The sequence below is a fragment of the Hypanus sabinus genome, chromosome 8 (genome assembly GCF_030144855.1).
Source record: "Hypanus sabinus isolate sHypSab1 chromosome 8, sHypSab1.hap1, whole genome shotgun sequence".
Lineage (NCBI taxonomy): Eukaryota > Metazoa > Chordata > Chondrichthyes > Myliobatiformes > Dasyatidae > Hypanus > Hypanus sabinus.
This window is the reverse complement of record NC_082713.1, coordinates 77,220,824-77,227,450: the sequence shown is the minus strand read 5'-3', so window position 1 is coordinate 77,227,450 and position 6,627 is coordinate 77,220,824. Positions and strand designations below refer to the sequence as shown.

At 42.8% G+C, this 6,627-nt stretch overlaps 1 pseudogene; it reads right to left on the bottom strand.

The window, feature by feature from the left end:
- Positions 1–1,343: 1,343 nt before the first annotated feature.
- On the bottom strand, positions 1,344–4,362 carry LOC132397766 (interferon-inducible GTPase 5-like; annotated as a pseudogene).
- Positions 4,363–6,627: the final 2,265 nt, after the last annotated feature.

Genomic DNA, 6,627 nt, shown 5'->3' with positions numbered 1-6,627 from the left:
TACAAGGAACTGGAAAGGCTTTGTAACACTGGGGTATGGCATTTTCATTGAACACTATTTTTCCCTTGATATGTTTGAGTTTTCCAATGCCATCCTTGAACACTGCTGTGGCATCAACCAGTAGCTTTCTTAACTCATTTTCAGTCGATTCTATGGCAGAGTACATGGCCTGCAAATAGTGGTTTTGTCTCCAGTCATGTTGAAGTTGTCTTAGCCACTCAGATCGCCACAATGCTGGCCCTCCTGTGTTTACCACTTGCAAGCCCAATGTGGCTTGTTGGTTGTTGCATGTCACTGTTACAAATGTCACTCCCACTGAAGATATCTTTTCTCCAGAATGAGTTCTTACTTGGATATAGCAGGCTTTAGTTCAGTTTAAAATGCAATTGAAACTCATTTTGTGGAATGACTGAAACAACCAAGCCATTGTCCAAATCCATTTTAATTAATTTGCCATTCATTTCTGGTGTAGTCCTATTGCTCATCTCTTGTTACCTTTCACATTGTAAATCTCTAGGCTACTCAGTCCTGTATCACTCTCAGCATTATTGGATATTTCATCAACAGTATGCAGATTATGCTCTTTTTGAAACTGCATGTTGACTTTTTATCTTTCTCTTCTCTCTGCAGTCTATTTACTTCTGTCTGACGGATATGCTCTGTGACCTACTTTGTTGTATTTTCTGCAAGTTTCATCTTTAAGCCTGCAGTAGTCTGGTGTGTGTGAGCCATTGCCACAACAGTAACACAATTTGATTGATCAGTCTGGTATCTGCTCAGACTCTGTAATTTTGTTCACGTTCACTTTCATTCCTGACTGCAACTCAATTGTCTCTCTCTCCTGCTTCCTTTGATATAGTGATTTGAACAGCTCTTTTAAATGTGAATTGTGCTTCAGTTAGGAGTCATTTTTAATGACTTTTTGAAATGCCTTTTAAAAAGTCTTTTAATGATATAATTATAAGATCTTTACAGAAGGGAAAACACAGTCATTCATTTGTACACAGCAATATTGCATACTCTGTGACCTTATAATGTCCAAACAGTCTGACACAGGCTATTGATTGACGGGTGAGCATCATTCAGACACCTGGAGATAACTTCTCAACTTCTCTTCAAATTAGGATCACATGTCATTTATGTCCACCTGTATCATGTCTTTACCAGCGTCGCACTCCCTCGGTCAGCCACGAGTGTTCCTCAGAAATGGTTGTTTCAGAAAGAAAATCAACAATGAGGAAAGTTGTCATGTAGAATTGCAGCATGGTTTAGTAGACAGGCCTCTTAAATATATTATCCACAGAAAGACATGAGCTCATTGTTTTGATGTTGGCGCTGACCAGTTAATCAATGCCATATGCGACCTTCACCACCCTCTCTGCACTCTCTGTAAGGTCCTTCAGTGCATCGGTCAGCATTGTGTAGGTCATGAGAAACGATGTTCCTGCTCCAAAAATGGAACCAATGATAGGGATGAAGTCAAGAGCCAATTCCACAGCTGAGACAGCAATAACTGCAGCACCCCAACCAACCTTTAGAATTATATCTTTATCTATTTCCCCCAGCAGGGGAGTTTTAACTACAGCTTTAAGCTCTTCCACAGGTTTATTTGTGATGTTGGCCAGTCTTTGAAGCGAGACATCATCCAGACACAGACATTTGTGGAAGTGGATTATTGCCCCAATCAGTATACTGATATCACAAGCAAAGGAGAGACCAGGAATGGGGACTGCTCCCACAGCTCCTGAAAGTGTTGCCAACATCCAGATACGTTTCTGCAGCATCTTACTTTTCTCCTGAACAATCTCCACACTTTGGTTTGGATAGGCCAAGACAAAGATACTTGTTTTTACATTTGGCAGATCATCTTCAAGTGCTTTATTTAACAGATTGAAATCATATTGGTCCTGCTAAAAACTGGATATCAGGAACACAGGCGGGGTTAGAATCCCAGCTTCCCTCAAATTCTTTAAACAGTCACTCCGAATAAATTCCAGTTCTTTTTCCTCATTAATTTCTTCCCGCCTTTTCTCATTGAATCAAAATCAGCATCAAACTTGCTGCAGACAAAGTAGAAATTTTTCCTGAGTCGTTTAATCTCTTTCGCAAGTTTTGCATCATTTTCTTTGAAACGACAAGCTGATATTATGATGAAGAAATCATATCTTTCAAATTTCATTTTCTTGAGATAAGGACCTGCTGGAAATTTTGTAGATCCGATCCCTGGCAGGTCCCAGTAGCAGACATTGGGCAAATAGGGATGTGATTAAGTGGTAAGCTTCTTTGTTGTTTCCCTGATCCCAACTTCAGCTGCTCCCAGATCATTGTTTCGAAGTCCTCTCAAGGCATTGATGAAGGTGGATTTTCCTGTACCTGTTTCTCCTGTCACTGCGATGTTAAGCTTTGTGTTATCCAGTTCCACTACCTTCTGCTTTATCAGAGGTTTGATTTTAACCACCCCACCTGTTTCATAGTCAGAATTCAGTTTCCTGAGCTCTTCCTGTGTGAAGAATGTGAGATTCTCAGACTCTGCCACCTGTTGACTGAAAGGAAACATGATCATTATCATTTCTAATCATAAAAACTTCAATTTCTACAGATCCCCATTCTTATGTCATTCATTTCACTTCAGACAACTTGTGGTGACCAATTACCCCAAAAAATCAGCAGGTTTTTGGGATATGGGTGGTAATTGCCATATACAGGCAAACCTTACAGGACCACAAACAATGCATGTAAGTTTCTTGTTGATAACAACATAGGCTGCAACCTGGCTCTCTAGAACTATGAGTATTGGAAATCTATCCGTACAACCTCACAGTATCAATGCAGAAGTCCTTACATGATAGCTGCCAGTTCAGCCAATATCAACTCCATCATAAATAACCTCCCTTTCTCTACACGGTCAGATGTCAGAGGTTTGCTGATAGTTACACAGGATTCAATTCACTTCAACATGAAAACTGAACAAATTCATGCCTGCTGTAACAAAGTGACCCAGGGTGGTGCAGTGGCACTGTACTGCAAGTGGTGCAGTGGACTGACACCACCAGTGACCTGGCTTCACTCCTGGTCTCTGGTGCTGTCTGTGTGGAGTCTGCATGCTCTCCTGTGACCGAGTCAATTTCCCATGGGTGATCCTGGCACACTATGTTAGGTGTTATGTTAATGTACCCCCCCTCACAAACTGCTTGTCATGCAGGTGGGGGTGGGAAAGTTGGAAACTTGATGTGTTTATGCGAGAAGAATTTGTTCGACGGAAATAAGCAGGTGCATGGGAAAGGTGGGAATGCTCAGTGGGGGGGGGTGGAGGGTGGCAACAGAGATGAGTCTGGGTATCATTAAGAAAGATAAAAACATACAAGTAATTTGAAAAGATGAAAAAGATGTAAAACATTCATGTCTGGGATAAACAAAGACTAGTAACATGTTTTTAACAAATATACCAGGCTGTGACCATCTCCAAACAAGGAGAGTCTAAACACCTACTCTTGACACCAATACCACACAGACTTGTCACTGTGTGTCACATACACGTCCCCTACAATTTTTTCTTCTTGGCTACTCTGACAGCGACTCACAACCCCCAGATCTCCACTAATAAAACAGGGCACTACTGATCAGGGACAATATCACAGCTACTCTCAGAGGGAGTGGATAATGGGCAGATTATCCACTGAGCCCATAAGGGTAAAACTCAAGATGCAATTACTCCTATCAGATTATACTGTTGTGTCCTCAGTCGCAACTGTGTGCTTATTGTAACCATTCAACAAGGGGGAAGTCCTGGGGAACAGTGTGAGCAGCGTGGAGTATGTTAATATGCTGGAACATTTTGAGATAAAGGAAAAGGTGATGTTGTACCTGTTGAAGGATGTTAAGGCAGAAAGGGTGGTGGCAATAGACATGATCGAAGAGTTTAAGAGGTTCTGTAATTGCAGAGGATGGAGAGCTATGGACCATGTGCAGGTAGATCAATTGGTTTAGTGAGGCATCGTTAGCTTAAGTGGTGCAGCATAACATCTTGATCTGTAGGGCCTGTTCCCCGGTTGAGTCATTCTGTGCTCTGTGACAGGGGCTTTGCTGGAAGGGAACACCACCACCTACAGATTCCCCTCCATCATACACTGATATCATTGCTCCACACGGTCACTGGGTCTACACTCAGGAATTCCAGATCCAACCCCACAATGGGATCAGATTTATCAGGATGGCAGCTGATCAACAAAGCAGATCCCATGCACCAATGAGAATGCTGAGCACTCAGTGTGCAGTGCACTGGCAGGAGTTGCTGAGGTGGGGTTCATTGTAGAGACACACGGTGTGGCATGTTCTGACCTACCTGGAGCTTGCTCCTCCCATTCTTCATCACTGTTTCTCACAGCGTGGCCTGTGTGACAATCCAGTAATCCCAGCACCAAACAGGGAGAGAGGTTGGGGGCTTGGGTCTGCTCTTTGTCTTTGTACAGGTTATCTCCTTGAAGGATGTAAAAACAGTGACTAAAGGTTCTTTGTCTATCAAGATTATTTAAGGATGCTCAGCAAATCACCTTTAATCACTGGAGAACAATGCAAGAAACCAGTGCATAGAACAGTACAGCATAGAGACAGGGTCCTTGGCTCATATTGTTCCTGCTGACCATGATGACAAAATAAACTCATCCCGTCTACCTGCACAAGATCCTTATCTCTGCATTCCCTGCAAGTTTATGTGTCTGTCTAAATGTTTTAAAAGCTACTGTTGTGTCTGCTTCCACCACCATCTGCAGCAGAAAGCTCCAGGCACTACCAGCCTCTGAGTAAAACATTACTTTTAAACATGCCCTCTCAGAGTGAACCAAAGTTGAGCGAAAAATTGAACACCGAACCTGAGTTCAGGAGCTCTTTAAATATCCAAACCTTGGAGAGAAAACATGGCCACCAATTGTGGATGGGACAGAATCCTTAAAGTGACAGTGCCAGTTGTCCATCCTCTGGAGAATCAGAGTGTCTGAACATCGAAGGCTAGCGCATTTGGGGCTTTTACCAATACAGTATCAGACAACGTTCACAAATGAAATCAATAATTATCCCCATCAAGAGAATATATGAAAGCCAAACACAAAGTGCACCGCAGATGCTGTGGTCAAAGCAACACGTACAACAGGCTGAGGAACTCAGCAGGTCAACAGTGGAAATGAGCAGTCAACATTTCAGGCTGAGACCCTTCAACGGTGGGGGGGCAGGGGCCCTTTAAAGAGGGTGGAAGGGAGAAGGCTGGTAGGTGCCAGCTGAAAAACCAATCAGAGGAAAGATCAAGGGGTGGGGGAGGGGAAGCAGGGAGGGGATAGCCAGGAAAGGTGAAGAAGTAATGTAATGGGAAAGCACTGTGAAGGAGAAGAAGGCAGAATCATGAGAGAGGTGATAGGCAGCTGGAGGAGAAGGCAGAGTGAAACTGGGATGGGGGAAGGGAGAGGAAGGGAATTACCGGAAGTTTTAGAATTCAATGTTCATGCCAAGGGGCGGAGACTACCCAGACGGTAGATGAGGTGTTGCTCCTCCAACCTGAGTTTGGCTTCATTATGGCAGTAGAGGAGCCTGGAACCATTTTCATGAACCTCCTTTAAACCCTCTCCTGTTTCAGCACATCCTTTCTAAGGTAAGTGGCCCAAACCTGCTTACAATACTTAGTGTGTGGCATATCACCAGTGATTGATGAAGTTTCAAAATTACATCCTTGCTTTTATATTCTATTCCTCTTGAAATATATGCTAAAATTGCATTTTCCTTCCTCACCACAGACTCAATCTGCAAATTAACCTTTAAGGATTCCTGCACAAGGACTTCGAAGTCCTTTTACATAACAATTTGTATTTTCTCTCCATATAGATTTCTTCTATTAAAGTGCATTGCAATATGCTTCTTGACACTGTATTCCATCTGCTGTTTCTTTGCCCATTCATCTAATCTAAGTCCTTCTGCAGCCTCTCTACTTTCTCCTGCCCCTCCACCTATCTTCATATGATCTGCAAACTTTGCAACAAAGCCTGGGACAAATATGAACTTGGACCTTCTTGGTGCAAAGGGTTTAGATAGTGCAGAATTTGTTAAGTGTAGCAAGGAAGGTTTCTTAAATCACTATGTGGATGGTCCAAAGAGAGGAGTAGCTGTACTGGACCTGGTGTGGGGTAATGAAACTGGACAGGTAACTGATCTTTCAGTGGTTGATCAGTTAGGGAACACTGACCACAACTCCTTAATGTTCAGGATAGTTACAATGTATAGATAAGGATAGGTATCATGCTTGCGTGAGTGTTGTACATTGGAGTAGGGCAAATTACGAGGGCATTAAGCAGAAACGAAGAAGAGTTCATTGGTAATGCCTTTTGTCTAGCAAGACAACATCAGACATTCAGATTCAGTTTATTGTCATTTAGAAACCACAAATGCAATGCAGTTAAAAAATGAGACAACGTTCCTCCAGAATGATATCACAAAAGCATATGACAAAACAGACTACACCAGAAAATCCACATAACGTTTGGCAATCCCCAATCCAGAGTCGGGAGAGGCTGCTGCGTATTAATATCCCGCTACCATCTTAGCGCATTCCCCGGAAAGGAGCTCCAAATCCACCAGACAAACAGG